This window comes from Pseudorca crassidens, chromosome 7 (assembly GCF_039906515.1).
Source record: "Pseudorca crassidens isolate mPseCra1 chromosome 7, mPseCra1.hap1, whole genome shotgun sequence".
In the NCBI taxonomy this organism is placed as follows: Eukaryota; Metazoa; Chordata; class Mammalia; order Artiodactyla; family Delphinidae; genus Pseudorca; species Pseudorca crassidens.
Window position 1 is genome coordinate 26,794,003 of NC_090302.1, and position 20,184 is coordinate 26,814,186.

Sequence of the window (20,184 nt, forward strand, 5' to 3'; positions counted from 1 at the left end):
CAAATGATCTGCTCTTTTTATCTAGCTCACCACGTTGTATCAGGTGGCTCGTTATATTTCAGGTACGTAGACGATTCCAGTCTATAGAAGAAATGAGCAAATAACCCCCCATCCCTTTGCTGACAGCCAATGTGAAGACAATAGAGATTAGTGGACCTGCCAGTGAAAAATGTTCCATGAGGACCCGTTGTCTTTAAAACTGGTTCACATAGGAACTGGTTCAGGCTGATTAGGAGGCTAAGTTACAGATGGCAGTAAAGCAGTTCAGTTCTGGTTTGAGTTAAGCCAGATCTAGGTTAGTCTTTATTCTACCACCCTCTTAGGAGAGTGACTGTGACAATTAAAAGAAAGACCATGGGTAAAAAAGTACACAGCTCAGTGCCTGACCCACGGCTGAAGCTTACTACATAGTCCTTTCATCTCACTGACATTCAGATACAGTCGCTCACACAAAACTGCATATATTTGCCCTGTTCTATCTTTTAGATGCATGTTGATACCACATTGATTCCCATAAAATCACAGCTATTTGATTGTCTGGAAAGGTAAAAACCAGGAAGCCTGCATCCATGGTAGAGTCATGAGAGGGTCCGGAAAGTTATGTGTGTCTTCTGCTCTAACCCACTTTGGGATCACATCTTCAAGAAAGAGCTGAAGGAAAACGCCTGCCGTGTCCAGTAGGAACAGTCTGTTACAATTGCCCTCCATAAAGTATTTGCTCCTACTACAGAGTGAGTCAGGAGGCAGCCTCTGAACTGAGAAGAAACAGGTCTACTTGGGATTTATGGTTCGGCGTCCTCTCATCTTTTAGTCATAGAGCTAACTGACTCACGTTTTCCTCCCGCATAAATTGCCTTTGTTCTCTCTCTCTTAGGAGGCCTGGATCGATCAGGTAATGAGATTTGAAATGTCTGTCTGTTTCCCGTTAAGCGTCATGAAGGACAGCGTCATTCCTAAAGACGTGTTCCTTGTACAAGGAAATAAGCAGGGAACCTTGAAACCTAGTTGGTGAAAATGGCCTCAGTGGGACCGTTTAAATAAACAGCCACGGTGCCTCATTTTAAGACTGTTTCTCCTGTTATTTCTGTGAAAGAGCACCCTGTACGCCCAGGTAGCATGACATGGACTGATTCCGCCAAATCACCGATAGAACTGCATCCTTCAAAGTGAGAAGCAACATGGTCCAGGAAGAAGAATTATAGGAGAATTGATGAGAGAAAAGTTGCTACTGCTAAGAGATGAGGAAAAATGATTGGGAATGCCGTGAAGAAAAAGTGTGGGATTTGGGGCTTGAGACAAGTTACAACTCAATTCTCCAACAGTTACATAACCTTGAGCAAATTGCTTGACCTCCCTGGAGCTTGGTTTTGGAATCCCGTTCTGTAAAAATGAATAGGATAATACCTATGGAAAAACATTTATGTGAGCTCTTATACATATATTTAAAAATCTAATAAAAATTCAGCAACTCAAACATATCAGCCTATTTGACCTAAGTAAACTGCTATTTCAAAACACAGAATTTATGGCAAGGATCTGCTACATTAGCAGAAAACAGTTGTTCTGTCTCAGAAGGTTCTGGTTAAAAAATAGTTAGAAGGGAGCAGGTGGCATAATCTAACAAGATATTGGTAGACCGGTTCAGAAGATAGCCCTCAGCCCTGGTTAACAATACTGTATTGTATATTTGAAAATTGCGAAGAGAATAGATTTTAAACGTTTCCATCACAAGAAAAATAAAATCTGTAACTATGTGAGGTGATGGGTGTTAACTAAACTTATTGTGGCGATCATTTTGTAATGGGTACATATATCAAGTCATTATGTTGTATACCTTAAGCTGATACAATGTTACATGTCAATTATATCTCAATAAAACTGGGGAGAAAAAAAATATAACGCTCAGAGTTTCTCCTTTTGACTAGCTTGACTCTATTTTGATTCGGGGTTGGGGGGCGGAATTATGTGTGATGTATTTTTATACTATAAGAGAGCAAATAAGAGGGTGGGTTATTTTTCACAATTTATGCAATTGATTTCCTGTGGTATCTTGTTTTGTGCTCTCTCACATTTTGACGATAACAAACTTCTTTTTTTGTTTCATCCCTCTGGAATAACAGGATATTATCCTGGCAGGTTAAAGAGGGACTTCATGATATAGGGTGCCTACATGTTTACACTCTTAAGAGTGCTAATTACCATTAGTATAGAATTATAATCAAATAGTTTTAATACATTTCTAGGGAGTATAGAGAAATACTTCCAATAATAGGAAATAATAGATGAAAGCAATTAATATATCAATGCAAAAGTTCTGTTTACACATTAATATTACCATAGTGTTAAAGCAAAATATAAAGTAAACCGATCCCTCAGCTCTCTTCATCCCTAGCAAAGAACAAAGGTTTTACAGGAGATGGGGCATGAGACAGGTGTCCCATGAACCCTGGGGACAGGTCTAAAGGAGAATTACCCCTGCCACCTCCCATGGGGCTTTGTAGTTTTCAAAAGGTTTTATCATACCATCTTATTTGATCTTCACCACAATTTGGAAAGAAAGGCAATTCAATTTAAAGAGATGGAAACTCTGAGGCACAGGGAGGTTGCCATTTGCCCACCTTCACCCAGACAAGTGGCAGTCCCAGGACAAGCCTTCATCCCACCCCACCCCCTACACAGGAAAGCACAGAGGAAACAAAGTATCTATTGGTTGCTTTTATAAGACTCAGGAACTACTTTGAAGGGTAATTATGTAGCAAACATAAATGAAGGGCTTCCTGGATATCACATTTAGGAAAGAAGAGATAATGTTATGGAAAAACTTCCCCCTCAAAATATGTAGAAACTCTCAAGAACTATAGGGATTTATAAACCTACACCCTTATCCAGTTACTGTTGGCATGAATCTTATGATAAAGTTGCTACTCTCAGAGTTTTTTTCCAATTCTCCAAATCACAGAGTTCTAGACTGAAAAAAAAAAAACTTCTCAAATTTCAGAAGAGAGGAGAGCATTAAATATAGACTCATGCGTCACATGGGTTTGCAATGATTTTGAACAAAATCATTTTAAATAATGTTTATGGTGTTGTTTGAGCGGATAGAATTTTAATGTTTTGCTTGGTGCTATCATTTGAAGTTAGAAGGGGATAAAAGGAAAGCAAGAAAGTACAGAAAGACACAGGATAATAAACCCTGAACCTAATAATAAAATTCAAGTCCAGCATGTTTCACCATTAAGTAAGCTAGGTACATCTGATATAATGGCTGAAAATTATGAAAAGTTGAGTCTTTTGTGGATAAAATTATGAGACTCTCAAAGCATGCCTTTGTTCTTCCAAGATGGCGGGAAGATGCACTCTGGGCCAAGTACAAGGTGTGGCAATGAAGAGCACATCACTTCCCCACAGAGGAGCCAAGATGCACAGTATACACTTATAGACAAGTAAATTAGGCATTGAGTTCTGCGACCAGAATAGTCCTTACAGATCAGGAGCTCAGTTCCCATCTTTTAGAGGAGAAAAATATAAGGCCTAAAGTGGATAAACGCCATGCTCAATGTCCCTCACCTCCTAAAGGGCAGAGATAGGACTAGAATCTGGACATCCAGATTCTCAGTGAATGCCTTGTACACTAGACCATGTATCATGTTTTCCTTTTAAACTTACCTCTATTCTCAAAGTCTTATAGAATGAGCATGTATTGCTTTCATGATCAGAAAAAAATTTAATGAAGGAAAAATATACCACAGGAAGCACATAGAAGGTGGACACCCTAGGTTGTGAGGCATTAAGGAAGGAGAGGAGTTTGGATTGAGAGAGTCTAGATGGGGAGAGATGGTAGTGGAGATGGCATTTGAGGTGACGGAAAGGTGGGATGGAGTGAGTGGTGGGAACATAGTGGAGCAAAGACAATAGGTACGGAGTATGTAGGAGGTACTGTGAACCTCTGCAGAAGAATGGAGACTGGGGGTCTTTGAGGGATGACTCATTCCCCTTTGTGTCTCAAGACTTCGGTATATTGGGGATGTTTAATATCCTGGAAGGAAGGGAGAAAGGGTGAGAGATGGGAAGGCAGAGATGGGGAGAGGAAGAGAGGGAGGAAGGAAACGGTAAAAATATGAGGATAAGGGAAGTTGAAACCACACTGTAGAGATTTTGCATTGTCAATTCTTGGAATTTGGACTTCATTTATGAAATTAAATGAACGTACTGATATGACTTGTGATCAGGGAAGCCACTTGATTCGGATTATATTTCAGAAAGACCATTATAGCAGCAATAAAAAAAAGATGAACTGGGAGGTGAAAAGACTGGAAATATGGAGGTTTGAGATGTTTAGAACTTCTCATACAGTTGTTTCTTTTCTCTTTAATTTTGATACTCTGGTTACAGTTTCCAACACTCAATCAGCAAACTGTTTTGAACACAGGGGCTCAAAAGATATCTTGAATTGTTCTTTTTCCTGAGTGTTTTATAAGCCCGGAGCTGGCAAAATGTATTAGCTTAACTGATTATATTTAAATCTGAATCAAAATTGTGGATTTAAAAGCTGCAGTACGGTTTTTTGTCTTTACCATCTGGTCCTTTACTTTGCTATTTTTTTATTTTTTAACATCTTTATTGGAGTATAATTGCTTTACAATGGTGTGTTAGTTTCTGCTGTATAACAAAGTGAATCAGCTATACGTAAACATATATCCCCATATCTCCTCCCTAAAGCTGCAGTTTTTAAACAAAAAATATAGGTTAAATACAAATATCAAATTCTAAATATGATTAAAACTCACAGCCTTTAAGAGAAAACCACCCTGAAATATTAAAAAAAAAACCAGTACGCTATTATCAAAATACAGAGTTGTTCATATAATTTAAAAAAACACACACATACACAAAATGTCTTCCTGCACAGAATTCTGAAAGACACATTTTTCCAACCAAACTAATGAACATGAAGAACTTAAAGCAGACAAGTTCTCACTCCAGCCAGGGACCGGCAACTCTGCTCTCCATCTTTTAGGACACCACAGATCTCATGGAATGAGGTCTTCCATAAAGCCAAAGGTACAAATGACCAATGGAGTATGGAAGCACGTAATTCCTAGTCTACGCTTCAGTTAACAGGAGGGGGAATGATGGGCAGAATGTAGAGATGAAACCCTGGGCTCTTGGAGGCTGAGCTGTGAAAAAGCTCTAAAGTTAAGGAGAAGAATAAGGAGTGGCCTGAATTGGGGATGGTAAATAGGGTGGAGTAAAATCTCAGGAAATAATGAAGTAACAGAAAAGGAAGGAGCAGACAAAAGCAAACCCATGAGAGACAGATCTATAGAAATTACCAAATCAACCATGGGGCCTTTAGAATGAAGGGATCATTCATGCGCTGCAAAAGATTAAGCGAATCTGCAAGAGCCATAAAGCCTTACTTCTCTGGAAAGAGAATTCAAAGCTGCACAGGAATTCAACGAGCGCACAGACAAATATCCGGTGACACTACCAGGAGTTCAAAGATGCTCTTTGCCTAGAGTCCGGTGCATTGGGGGAAAATGGCTTAGGAGGCTTTAGGAACAAGATACGTAAGAGCAACCTTATACATATAACAAGGCAAGTGAAAGGTGAAGATCTCACCGGAGGGAAAAACACACCTGAACTAACACAAGTTATGGGAACATAAATCGTCCAGGGTAAGGAATGATGATTTCATACCACCTTATGGAGCTCTTCAGTAAGTTGACTCTTCAAAACTATTGGAGAAGTTTTGCATGTGGTATTCTCCTAGGGGAATAATGTGTTACAGGATATCTCTCACCCCCTCTTTTTTCATCCAGTCAGTTTTCTCTTTCTGTTCACATCAGGAGTTATTGAGAACATCTGCTCCATTCATCACGCCTCCACAGAAGCAAGGGCACTGTTCACCTCAGAACCCTGAGAACATCTTCTGTCTGTGTGCCTGCGATGGATGCCCAGAGCTTTCAGGGGGAGGCTACTCATGTACCAGGTCTTTCCTTAACCACTGGGAGATACAAAAGAAATGGCATACAGAAGGTGAAACACGTGCACGCCCTGCCCCACCCCCCAACAGGAGTAAAAATCCACTGATGACATTAAAGGACTTTGAGTCTTCCTGTTTTGAGGATCCTGGAAGTATCTCTTTAGAAAAGTCACCTTCAAAACTCATCCGCCAAGGCAAGTGACTAATTATTTTGGAACACAATGAATATAAACAGTAAAGCTGGAGTTCAGACTTAGGAAATAGAGGCGATCGGTACATGTCTAATGTCAGGAGCAGGCAAGTAACTCAGCAAAAACCAAAAACAACGAGAAACCATAATGGCTACAATTAGCAGAGGCTACCCATGATGACACAGCTGGAGAGGAGAAGTCAGATGATGTGAATAAAAAGTTCACTCAGGATGATGCTGAATGGTCAATGAGTTTGTATTTGAAAAGGAAGGATTTAAAGTTAGAGGATTAAGAAAACCTAGGAACCTCCATAGCAGTTTGGGCTGTGGTCAGAGGCATTGCTCAGCGTGGTGGGGAGTAGGCTCGCCCCCAAGTTTCTCTCCGAGCTGCACCCTCAGTGGGGGGCACAGGGTACAAATTCATCATTACCATGACCATTTTCTTGGCGCAGACGGGGCATGGTGAAGGGTGTCGGGAATGAGAATTCCATGCTCAGGTTTCTTCCCAACCTTCTCAGTGTGGTGTCCCTCTCAGTTCGGCCAACAACAAGATGAGCAGACATGTCACATTCAGGAAATGCATAGAGGTTAAATAGCCTGCTGCCATCTGTCCCCCTTGGGGTGGAGAAACACCAAAAGTATTTCCCTAGGCTGGGCAGTGAATCCACTCATCTGACGTGGTGAATAGCTGCTCTCCTGCCTGGGTCAAATCCTCACTCAAGGTTCTTTTGCACTGACATTCTTAAAGGAAGGACTGTACATCCCAGAGATAGACATAAACCAGGAGAGAAACCAGGAGTCGTGCAAAAGGGGGATAAAGGTATTTTTCCAAAGACATATTTAGACTGATGGACAAAAGGATCACCCAGTCTTGCACATTGCAGGCAGGCAGGGCTGGGCTGATGACTCATGTCACAGCTCAGACAGGAGGCAGTTGAGGCCTCAGCAACAAGAGCCTTCGAACAACCAGCTGCTTGCTGTTCTCTCCCTCTGAAATTCCCTTCCTGCGTACTCATCCCTTATGGCCCGATATTACCCATCCTTCATGGTTTAGCTCAAGTGCTACCTCCTGCAGGAAGCCTTCCTGGCTTTATGCAGCCAAGTGACATTTCTCTCTCCTCTCAGTTCCCGTGACCTGTGTTTCTCCTGCAACCCATGTGGCATCTTTACACCCAGTAGTGTTTAAGAGCTCAGATCTGGAGCCAGACTGCCTGGGTTCATAATCTTAACCTATCTGTTGCCGTTTCATTATTTGTAAAATAGGATAACAGAATCTACTTCACCGGGCTATTGTGAGGACGAAGTGAAATAACTTTCTTAAAGTGCCCTTCCCCTGGGAAGAGCTATATAGGTGCTTACCATTACAATTCCTATTACAAGTGGTTTAAATCTATACTACTCAACCACCTCTAACAGATAGTAGCTCCTGGTGGCCAGGATCTGTGCTGGATTTGTTTTCTCCCCCACAAACTATAGCACAGTGCTTAGGACACAATGACATGCATAAGTAATGAATATAACATTCATTAGCTTTTTTAGGTGTTGGTATTTTAAGGGTAGAGTTCTTGGGCAGCAGGGAGGGGAGGCAGGCAAGACCAGGGATGAAGGAACTGGCCATTCTCTATATCAGCCTCTGCCAAAGCTGCCAGGGGTTCAAGGGACAGAGTTCAATGCACTGGCCAAATTCAGACAACTGTCACTATCCAGGGGGCTTAATTCATTAGAAAGAGAGAGGTGGTGAGAGACTCGCTTCTTCACAAAGGGAGACTCAATGTAAGATAGAACTAAGCTATTTTGGACCTATTTATTTCAAGTCAACACAATAGTATGTGTTTGCAGGGCCCAGGAGGCCAGTAATGTCCAGAGTAGACTGAGGTTTTGCGGTCAGAAAAATACATATCAAAATCCTGCCTCCACATGTGGCTAGTTATGTGACCCTGGGCCGGGATGTAAACTTTTCTGTAAAATGGGAATAAGCATACCTAACATTTGGGACTGGTGGAAGGATTAGCAGTAAGTAGCCAGTCTAATTTGGACCCACAGCAGATGCTCAGCAATGGGCATTTATTCTTGTTCTTGTTATTCTTATACTTGGCAGGTTAGAGAGCAGCCTGTGAGCATAAGATTCAATTCCAAGTCCTAGGGATGGTGGGCCTGGCACAACCTGGGATGATGCTGGACTGGCCAAGGTTGGACCCAGTAACTAACGCTGGCAAGGATGGAGAAGGCAGAGGCAGGGGCTCTGCTCAGCCCTCCCATCTTAACATTTGTTTGCATACAAACTGACCACACACATATTCTGTGATCCATTCTCCAAGAATAGCTCCACCTTCATTACTGGCATCACCCAACCAGAAAACACAATCCTGTGGTACTTCCTTTGAAGGTAAGGTAAGCTGGGGGCTGAGGCAAGGATAGGACAGCAAAAGGAAAGCCAGTTAAAGAGTAGAGATGTTTGGGAGAATGAGAGACCATTGAGTTGAAGTGGTGTAATTCCCCAACAGCTTGCTGAAAAATGAGAAAATCATTCAAATACTTTGCCAAACAGCTGCTTTGATTTTTTTTTTTTTAAAGCATGAACCAACCAAGTTGTCCAGCTGTCAGAATTGTGTAGCCAAAGCCACAGACTCTGTTGCTCTAAGAAATAAAGGATGGCTTGAGCAGGCATGTTTAATAGGCCAAAGAATGGCATTAAGAACTCTAAAGGGAAAGATGGAGGAAATACAAATGAGCAGATTTTCCAAAGCTATTTCTGCCTATAGTGTATCAGTGGAGGAACACCAAATTCTTTAAGATTTACGTAAAGATGACACGCATAGTCACAAACAAGGAGGGACCCCATAGATAACACAATTACGAGTATTTTTCCAGAAATCAGATTGCACAGAGTTGGGGCTATTGAGAGGTTCTCAGAGCCAGTGATTTAAAGATATTATTCTTTTACTTTAGGTGTTAGTAATTCAAGGGCTTCTGGGCTTTTTTTCTCTACCTTTTCTTCTAAGAAGAAAGGGGGCCAGGACAGAAATTAGCTGAAGACAAAGGGACAGTTCGTTGCTGCCTTTTGTTTTGTTTGTTTGTTTTTGCTTTTCTTCTCTTCTTCTAAGTTACTTGTAAGCCTTTGCCTGTATATTAAAATACATCCTCATTTTTAACTGGTTGCTAAGAACTGAAACTGAAAAGGGAGGCCTAAGAGGGAAGACAAGCCTTTAGGGGCAGGATGTCCACAGAAAGCAACTTACCAAATTAGAGCTGTCTCCTCATTCATTTGCCAGGCCCTGAGGCCTCCGCATGCCCTAGCTTCACATGACTGCATATCCCAGGGATAATTAAAAAATATATAAATTTTACTTTTATCAAAGCAATTCATGTTCACATTTTAAAAATCAAATACAACTAAGAGGTCTATAATGAAAAACTGCATTCTCCTGGCCCACGCCATGGTCTGGCCCCAGGCAACAACTTAAAACACTTGAATTGTTTCCTCTGGCATCTATCGCCGCATCTCTCATAATACATTCCTAGTGCTCTTTGTCTTTTGAAGATATTATTTGTTAATTTCCTGGCATTTTAGTTGATGATTTAGCTCTCTTATATCACCTCACCTCTCCTTTCCATCCAGTATAGACATTGTTTCAGTTGTCTATTTGGGGATAACAAATCACCCCAAAATAAGTGGCTTAAGGAAATAACAATTTATTATTTCTTGTGATGCTCTGCATCAGTTGGGTGTTCTTATGTAACTTATGTGGCTTCACTTATGTAACTGCATTCAGCTGGTGGACTGGCCAGGAGCTGGACTCAGCTGAGCTTTCATTCAGGGCTCCTTAGTCCTCCTTCCACATGCCTCACTTGGGCTTCCTCAGAACATGGCAGTCTCAAGGCAGCATTCCAAGAGGAAGCATTCCTAAAGCTTGAAAACAGAAACTACAAGATCTCTTAAAGTCCAGCTTCACAAGGCTTCACCATTCGCTTCTACCGCAGTGTATGGGTCCATGTAAGGGACAGGGCAAGCCTAAACTCTGAGGGAGGAGAAATCAACTCCACAACTTGATGGGAAGAGTGACAAAGTCTCATTGCATAAGGCATACAGGATAGGAGATATTTGGAAGTAAGTTACCACAGCTATATCTAACTCTAATTAAGAGCAGTATTTAAGTTATTGTTTAAATATTGAATAAGGCAGAGACAGATTCTACAGGTATAGTTCCATTTTGCACAACCTATTTACTTTTCCTAGAGTTAATGATTATTTTGTTTTTATGTTTGCTTTTGACGTGAGTGGTCTTCAGTGTACCTATCCTTAGTTTTTCTTCCATCAGATCAACTGTGTGTTCACTTTTCAAATGTTAACAGACTGCCAGGAGGGCTTCTCTCCCAGAAGTTTCTATCTTCCATCCTCCTCCTGCAGTCTGAACTGGCTTTTCTCTAGAAAAAAGCTGTCATCTTATGACTTCACTTCACCACTTTCACCCTTTGTTGGGTTTCTCTTTCCTGAATGCTTTTTTCTTAAAAAAACGACAAAAAAACCTCCTTTATTTTGCACATCTCTAATAGCTTGTTAATAAAGGTGGGGGAGGAATAAACATTCTAAGTCCTTCTTTTCAAAGCATCTTGAATCTCCAAAAGATCTCTGGGGACATCAGGCACACAAAATTGAAATTATGACTTTGCAACATCAAGTTTTCATAATGCTGAAGAAGAGTGGGGATGGTTTCGTGAGGTCAGTATAACTGTACAGGGAGCTCTAGTGAGTGCAGAGTTTTAAAGGATATGTACAGAGTGGGGAAATAATGAAGGTGCCCAACTGGTCAGAAAATAATAATTAGATTTACATGATTCTTACAATAAGTGTGAGGGACAACCAAAAGGGCTTACTTAGTTTTGTAAGATTCAAGAAGGAAGTATTGGAACTAATGGCATAATTTTTATGTGAAAATATATAATGGTATAATTATAAGAAAATAGATAATGTGTAATTTTTAATGAAAACTGAACTTCATTACCGATTCTCTTAAAAAAGAGAATATTTTCTATGTATGTACCACATCTTCTTTATCCATTCCTCTGTTGATGGACATTTAGGTTGCTTCCATGTCCTGGCTATTGTAAATTGTGTTGCAGTGAACATTGGGGGTGAATGTATCTTTTCAAATTATGGTTTTCTCCGGATATATGCCCAAGAGTGGGATTACTGGATCATATGGTAGCTCTATTTTTAGTTTTTTAAGGAACCTCCATACTGTTCTGCCTAGTGGCTCTGCCAGTTTACATTCCCACCAACAGTGTTGGAGGGTTCCCTTTTCTCCACGCCCTCTCCAGCATTTACTTTTTGTAGATTTTTTGACAATGGCCATTCTGATTGGTGCGAGGTGATATCTCATTGAAGTTTTGATTTGCATTTCTCTGGTAGTTAGTGATGTTGAGCAACTTTTGATGTGCTTTTTAACCATCTGTATGTCTTCTTTGGAGAAATGTCTATTACTCAGCCATAAAAAAGGATGAAATAATGCCATTTGCAGCAACATGGATGGACCTAGAGATTGTCATACTGAGTGAAGTAAGTCAGACAGAGAAAGACAAATATCATATGATATCACTTATATGTGGAGTCAAAAAAAAAAAAACAAGACTACAAATGAACTTATCTACAAAACAGAAATAGAGTTACAGATGTAGAAAACAAGCTTATGGTTACCAGGGGGTAAGGTGGGGGAGGGATAAACTGGAAGATTGGGATTGACAAATACACACTACTATATATAAAATAGATAACTAATAATGACTTACTGTATAGCACAGGGAATTCTACTCAATACTCTGTAATGGCCTATATGGGAAAAGAATCTAAAAAAGAGTGGGTATACGTATATTTATAGCAGATTCACTTTGCTCTACACCTGAAACTAACACAACATTGTAAACCGACTATACCCCAAGAAAAATGTTAAAAGAAGAGAGAATATTTTCAACTCTGAAAAGGGCAGAAAATACGTGGATATGTGGAGACACTACCAGTGTTCACTGATAGCTTGTTCTCTCCTTCCTGATACAATGGAGGGTTGCGATTCCCTACCGCTTGAAGTTTGGCTTGGCTATGTGATTTGCTTTGGCCATGATATGTCACTAGAAGTGATACGTATCATTTTGAGTTTAAAATAGTTAATTGCCTGTGCATGACTTTCCAGCATGATCTTCCAGTCATTGCAGTGGTGTAAACCCATTTTGATACATAAATGCAACAGTAAAATATAATTGATGCTATTTGTCACTGCAGCATAACCTAGCCTAATCCAAATAAAACATGAAAATTGAAGCCAAACACAGGTGAAGTGATCATAAGAAAAAAATTAGTATGTTTTTAATGTGTTTCCTGGCCTTGAAAAGTTATAAAGGGCAACATATATACTCATTTAAAACACAATCTTTGGAGTTTGAGACCTGGCTTTGAATCCTGATTACTACTTACCATATGGGTGACTTTGGGCAAATAGTTAGCTCTTTGGGTCTTGGATTCCTGATCTGTAAATTTCAGATATTCATGCCTACTTCATAGATTTGGGGGAAATTAAATTAGATAATGTAGGTCAGGTGTCTATGCAGCGTTTATACACACAACTTCTGGAATATACGGTTATTGCTGTTTTTATTGTTAAGAGAACTTCCCAAATGTAGCCTCAAAATTCTGCCAGAAATCTTATAAGAATTAAGATAGAAAATACTATCTTGCCTCACCAAAAGGAACATGCTGCAAAAATATATATTGTGCTTAATGTCTATCCCAAGTAGTTTTCTGGGTCAAATGATAAAGTTGAATATTTGTGAACTCTAAGAGAAGAAAGATGAGAAAAATAATATGTTCATGAAAAACGAGATACATCCTAAGCTTTCCTTTTTGTAAAATAAGATTATTGGAATGGTAGATTTTGGGGAAACTATAGATATAGTATAATTTGGGGGAAACTATAGACATAGTGTACCCGACCACACCAAAACATTTCACAATGTCTCCCTTTAGTAATTACAGATAAAAGTACAAAAATGAGGATATCTTAACAACAAAATCTAATAGATTTGTAACTGAAAGGGCCAATACTACTGTATGTCAAGGGAGACATGGCACAGAGCTTTGTCTTTGCACCACATTATTCATTCATTCATTCAAAAGTCATTTATTGAACACCTACTACCTAATAGGTGTGCTAGGTACCTGGGGTGTAGCAAGGAATAAACAAACTTGTGTTAATTTCTTTTTTAATTGAAGACTTAGATAAAGGCATAGAATGTTGAACCAAATCCTCTTTCACACAAAATTGGGCCAGAGAGTAAATGCATTGAAAAGAATAATCCAAATGCAAAATGATGTTAAGAGATTATAGCAGGAGATCAATTCTAGCATTTTTTTGTGCTACTCTCAAGAATTTACTTGATCTCTCTAAGCCTCAGCTTTCTTGTGGATAAAATGGAGACAATGGTATCAGCTGGTTGACTTGTTTTGAGCTTTTAAGATAATGCATGTAAAGAATACAGCACTGCGCCTGGAATATCCTAGATGCTTAAAATGTAATCACTTTTATTGCTATGGGAATTATCTTTCCACAAAGAGTCATTTGTTTATGCATGCAAGGATTCTCAAAATGTACCAGAAGGCAAAGAGAAGTAAGGTGAATGGTTCAAGGTCAAATAATGAGAAACTGATAGTATCAGAACTTAAAGTCATTTTTCCCTATTTCTGATTAAAAATTTAATATTCTTGTAGTGACCAATATTTGATATTCAAACTCCTGTCATAAAGAATGCAGTTATTGAAACAATTTCAAGGTACAATAATTTGAGAGTGCCAGGAGATCCTTTGGAACTCAAAGGGAAATTTTGTTACCCACATAGGAATTTCTGTTTCTGTTATTTTAAGCTAGTTACAATTACTGGAAACCAATACTGCTTTAAAAACAAATGGGTGATATTCCTTTCATGGGAAAATCAACCTACCCTAATAAGAAAGTCCTTTTCTGCAACTGCACACAAGTTAGATGAAGAAGAGAAGTTGGTAAAGCATGAGAAGCCTTTCCCTTGGCCATCACAAGGGTGAACAGGCTGGATGACATGAATCAAAGTAATACTGAGCATCTTACATGGTCCTTATGGCAACCCAATGATGAAAGTAGTTACGTGTTCTCATTTATGTAGTGAGAAAACAGGCTCAGAGGGGTTACGTGACTCTTCAAGTCACCCAACTTGTAAATACTTGAAGAGAGACTCAAATCCAGGTCTTTGCAATTCCATCTCCCATGCTCTTTCTCCTCTTCCACATCACCTCTGACATGTTTTTCTGCCTATGGTGACCTGCTGAGTCCTTAGCATTACCTCAAAAGTACCTGCTCACAAGGTATGTCATACTTGGCTAATTCCCACTATCCAGAGAACAGCCCCTTCTATGGGGTCTTTTCTTTGTTATGTCAATATAAAAATAGTGCAAAGCTTGGGAAATAGATTTTAAGCTATTAAAATCTTACCATCTTAACAGTACTATTTTAATTGTGTTTACATGCATTCATATTTTTAAATAATTGTAATCATACTCTATATAATTTTGTATCATTTATTCACTCATTAAACGCATATTTACTGAGTATTTGTTATGTTCCAGGCACCATTCTACCAGTGAGAACTACATATGGCAGAGAACAGCAAAGTTCCTGATCTCTTTGAGATTACATGTGCTGGAGAAGACAGATAACAAACAATATAAATAAGTAAGACATATTGTACATTAGATGATAAGTGCTAAAGAAGAAGTTTTAAAAAAAAGACAAACAGGCAAAGGGGGTAGAAGTTTGGGTGGGGATAAGAGGAGCAGTTGACATTTTAGATAGATTCCAGGAGACAATTTGCTGAAAAGTTAACAACTGAGAAAAGACCTAAAGGAAGTGAGAGAGCGAGCCCAATCTGTGGCATGGCAGGGAGAATTTTAATATGACCCCATGGTACCCTCTGCTCCTTGGTTTGATTTCCATGATTATGTTATGTTATGTGGCAGAAGGGATTTTGCAGACATTGACCCTAAGACAGAAAGATTACGCATATGGGCCTAACCTAATCACATGAGCCCAATAAAAGCAGAGTTTTCTCCAGTTGGTAGCAACAGAGAAAGTGAGGAACAACATAAGGGAGGTTCTCTAATGCTCAGATGGAGGGGGCCACATGGAAGGACCTCAGAGAAGCCTCTAGAGATGACAGTGAACCCCCCAGCAAACAGCCAGAAAGAAGATGAAAATCTCAGTCCTGCAAATGCAAAATACTGAATTCTACCAACAACATGAATGAGCCTGGAAGCAGATTCTTCCCAAAGTCCCGGGATAAGAGTCTAGCTGGTTATACAACACAGGGAATATAGCCAATATTTCATAATAAATACAAATGAAATAAACCCTTTAAAAATCATGAACAACTATGTTTTACACTTGAAACGTATACAATATTGTACATCAATGATACCTCAATTAAAAAAATAAAAATAAAAAAGGAGTCCAGCTGGCCTTTACCTTAATTTCAGTGTGCGTGGAGCTGACTGAGCCAAGTGTAGAGAAGTGAGTACACAGAGGTATGGGCATTGTTTCCTGCTTGTATTCCTGATGACAAGGATATTTTCATTAGCTATACAATATTCTCATGTGTACCACAATTTACTTAGACCTTCCCCTCTGACTAATTATGTTGCTTCAAGTCTTTTGTCATTAGACACTGCCACAACAAGTATCTTCATTCACATAGCATTTCTCCTTAGTTGGCTAGTTTGTCTTTCCAAAGATTGTTATTTTACAATAATATATGGGCCTCAATTTCCCTGGATTCTTGCGAGCACTGAGTATTATCATTCTTTTAATTTTCCCTATTTTAATAAGTAAAAGAATGGCAACAATTAAAGCCTTTTCTGTGAATACTTACAAGAATGAAGATTTCTCTCAATTTCTTTCCTCATAGCATTTCTGTTCATTGATTGTTGAAAGAGGCAATGTTGCTTATTGAGTTACTGACAGGTAAGGCAATCAACAGAAAGAGGTTTCAGACTTGATCTGGGTCATGACTTGCTCTTCTTCAATCCTCTATGTCTCTAGTTCTTCACCTAGGAAATGAAGACGAAGTCTGGCATCGTATCAAAACAATATTTATAAAACATTTACAGAAGTGTCCCTGCATTTCTTCCTATTAACCTAAATATATATTTTCTTTTAAAACAAAAAAAGTGTTGTATAGTGCAAATAACTCTATTGTATCAATCATCTAATTAGCATGCTGTGTAACTTTGAGTAAGTCACTCCAACTCTTTGTAGCTTAGTTTCTGCATCTAGATAATGAGGAAATGGGAGTAATTTTCTAGCCAATTCCTGCATGCTATGAGTGTCTATGATCTTACATAGAAACTATCCACATAATTTACCAGACATGGGCTCTGGTAAATCCTATCCTCTCTGCACAGATACAATGGGTCTACATTTGGCCCCCAAATTAGTTATTTCTGATCAACTCCCTCAGATACACCTTTACAGCTCCCTATTCCATTCCTGTTTACTCTGTTATCTGTTCAAATAGTTACATCTTAGCTTTTACTTTTAAGGTAAAAAATTAAACCCAGGTGTCTTCTTCTTCTCTACAATAAATATCAACGATCCAAGAATTACAGACAGTGAAAAATGTATTTATACCACTGAAAAGCATAACCCCAATAAATAGCCCTCTGAGAAATTTAACAAAGGTTCAAGGAGTGAAAACACAAATAAACGAGGATTGAGAGGGTGATGAAAATCACAGGTCTGGAAGACATTTTAAAACTCACAAATGAATAATAAATGCTGCTTTATTCCAATACATTTAATAAAATAGATGGATGATTTTCAAGGGAAAAGTATGTTCCCAAGTTGGTTCTTAAGAAAACAAGTAATGAGCAGATCAATAACCAAAGATAAAATTGAATAGGTATCAAAGGGACATCATTAAAGAATAAATATGGCTAATTATGTCTGTGAACTCTTTCAAATTTTCAAGGGCAAGAAAATTACTCTGCTTTTGAAAATATTTATTAAATAAATATGTCTTTAAAAACAGAGCTCTGGGAAACTTTCCCATTCACTTTGAGGTTAGCATATTTTAATATCAAACCTAAAAAAGATCACAGTAAAAGAAAACTATAGATCAATCTTTTTATTCCTAAAGATACAAGAATCCTAAATAAAACATTATTAGATTCTGTCAAGCAGGATAAAAATAGAACACTCTGAAATTACCAAGTGGGGTTTATTCCAGGAATTCAAGGATGGTTTAACATGTTAATTACATTAACAATTAAATGGGCTTTAATGAAATTCAACATTCGTCATTATAAACCTTTTATAAACAGAATGCAGAAGAAAAATTCCTTAACATGATAGAGTTTTCAAAAATCAGACTCTAGCAGCAAACATCACACCTAATGAGAAATATTAGACATATTTGTTCAAATGTTATAAATAAAAGAAAGATGAAGCTTATCCTTATTGTTTTTCTACATTGGATTGGAGATCTAAGTCAATCGATAGAATAATAAAAATAAGTAAGAAAAATAATTGGAAAGGAAAATGTAATCATCATTTCAAAATGATATAATTATCTATCCAAGGGCAAGAACCATGTCTCTTTTTTTTTTTTTAACATCTCTATTGTAGTATAACTGCATTACAATGTTGTGTTACTTTCTGCTGTATAACAAAGTGAATCAACTATATATATACATATATCCCCATATGCTCTCCCTCCTGCACCTCCCTCCCACCCTCCCTATCCCACCCCTCTAGGTGGACACTAAACACTGAGGTGATCTCCCTGTGCTATGAGGCTGCTTCCCACTACCTATCTATTTTACATTTGGTAGTGTATATCTGTCCATGCCACTCTCTCACTTATTGAAGAGGATGTCTTTTCTCGATTGCATATTCTTGCCTCCTTTGTCAAAGATAAGGTGACCATATGTGTATGGGTTCATCTCTGGGACTTCTAGCTGTTCCATTGATCCATATTTCTGTTTTTGTGCCAGTACCATACTGTTTTGATTACTGTACCTTTGTAGTATAGTCTGAAGTCACAGAGCCTGATTCCTCCAGCTCTGTTTTCTTTTGCAAGATTGCTTTGGCTATTCGGGGTCTTTTGTGTTTCCATAAAAATTGTACAATGTTTTGTTCTACTTCTGTGAAAAATGCCATTGGTAGTTTGATAGGGAAAGATCTGAATCTGTAGATTGCTTTGGATAGTATACTCATTTTCACAATGTTGATTCTTCCGATCCAAGAACATGGTATATCTCTCCATCAGTTTGTATCATCTTTAATTTCTTTCATCAGTGTCTTATAGTTTTCTGCATACAGGTCTGTTGTCTCCTTAGGTAGGTTTAGTCCTAGAGATTTTATTTTTTTTTGTTGCAATAGTAAATGGGAGTGTTTCCTGAATTTCTCTGTCATATTTTTCATCATTAGTCTATGGGAATGCAAGAGATTTCTGTGCATTCATTTTGTATCCTGCTACTTTACCAAATTCATTGATTAGCTCTAGTTGTTTTCTGGTAGCATCTTTAGAATTCTTTATGTATAGTATCATGTCATCTGCAAACAGTGACAGTTTTACTTCTTTTCCGATTTGGACTCCTTTTATTTCTTTTTCTTCTCTGATGGCTGTGGATAAAACTTCCAAAATTATGTTGAATAACAATGGTGAGAATGGGCAACCTTGTCTTGTTGCTGATCTTAGTGTAAATGGTTTCAGTTTTTCACCATTGAGAAAGATGCTGCCTGTGGGTCTGTCATATACGGCCTTTATTATGTTGATGTAAGTTCTCTCTATGCCTACTTTCTGGAGGGTTTTTATCATAAATAGGTGTTGAATTTTGTCAAAAGTTTTTTATGCATCCATTGAGAAGATCATATGGTTTTTCTCCTTCAGTTTGTCAATATAGTGTGTCACATTGATTGATTTGTATATATGGAGAATTCTTGCATTCCTGGGATAACCCCACTTGATCATGGTGTATGATCCTTCTAATGTGCTGCTGGATTCTGTTTGCTAGTATTTTGTTGAGGATTTTTGCACCTATATTCATCAGTGATATTGGCCTGTAGTTTTCTTTCTTTGTGACATCTTTGTCTGGTTTTGGTATCAGGGTGATGGGGGTGTTGTAGAATGAGTTTGGGAGTGTTCCTCCCTCTGCTATATTTTGGAAGAGTTTGAGAAGGATAGGTGTTAGCTCTTCTCTAAATGTTTGGAAGAATTTGCCTGTGAAGCAATCTGGTCCTAGGCTTTTGTTAGTTGGAAGATTTTAATCACAGTTTCAATTTCAGTGCTTGTGATTGGTCTATTTATATTTTCTATTTCTTCCTGGTTCAGTCTTGGAAGATTGTGCTTTTCTAAGAATTTGTCCATTTCTTCCAGGTTGTCCATTTTATTGGCATAGAGTTGCTTGTAGTAATCTCTCATAATCCTTTGTATTTCTGCAGTGTCAGTTGCTACGTCTCCTTTTTCATTTCTAATTCTATTGATTTGAGTCTTCTGCCTTTTCTTCTTGATGAGTCTGGCTAATGGTTTGGCAATTTTGTTTATCTCCGTAAAGAACCAGCTTTTAGTTTTATTGATCTTTGCTATCGTTTCCTTCATTTCTTTTTCATTTATTTCTCATCTGATCTTTATGACATCTTTCCTTCTGCTATCTTCGGGGTTTTTTTGTGCTTTCTCTAATTGCTTTAGGTGTAAGGTTAGGTTGTTTATTTGAGATGTTTCTTGTTTCTGGAGGTAGGATTGTATTGCTATAAACTTCCCTCTTAGAACTGCTATTGCTGCATCCCATAGGTTTTGGGTTGTCATGTTTTCATTGTCATTTGTTGCCAGGTATTTTTTGATTTCCTCTTTGATTTCTTCAGTGACCTCTTGGTTATTTAGTAGTGTATTGAATAGCCTCCATGTGTTAGTATTTATTACAGATTTTTTTCCTTTA

General features: G+C 38.4%; 1 long non-coding RNA gene across 1 annotated transcript in view; it reads right to left on the reverse strand.

The window, feature by feature from the left end:
- Nucleotides 1-20,184, reverse strand: part of LOC137227606 (uncharacterized) — a 151,638-nt gene that overhangs the window by 74,668 nt on the left and 56,786 nt on the right. Inside the window, exons 2-3 of the long non-coding RNA XR_010944930.1 lie at nucleotides 16,119-16,296; nucleotides 15,716-15,802 (exon numbers count right to left, since the gene is read on the reverse strand). This is a non-coding gene — a long non-coding RNA (uncharacterized lncRNA). The remainder of the gene's footprint in view (nucleotides 1-15,715; nucleotides 15,803-16,118; nucleotides 16,297-20,184) is intronic.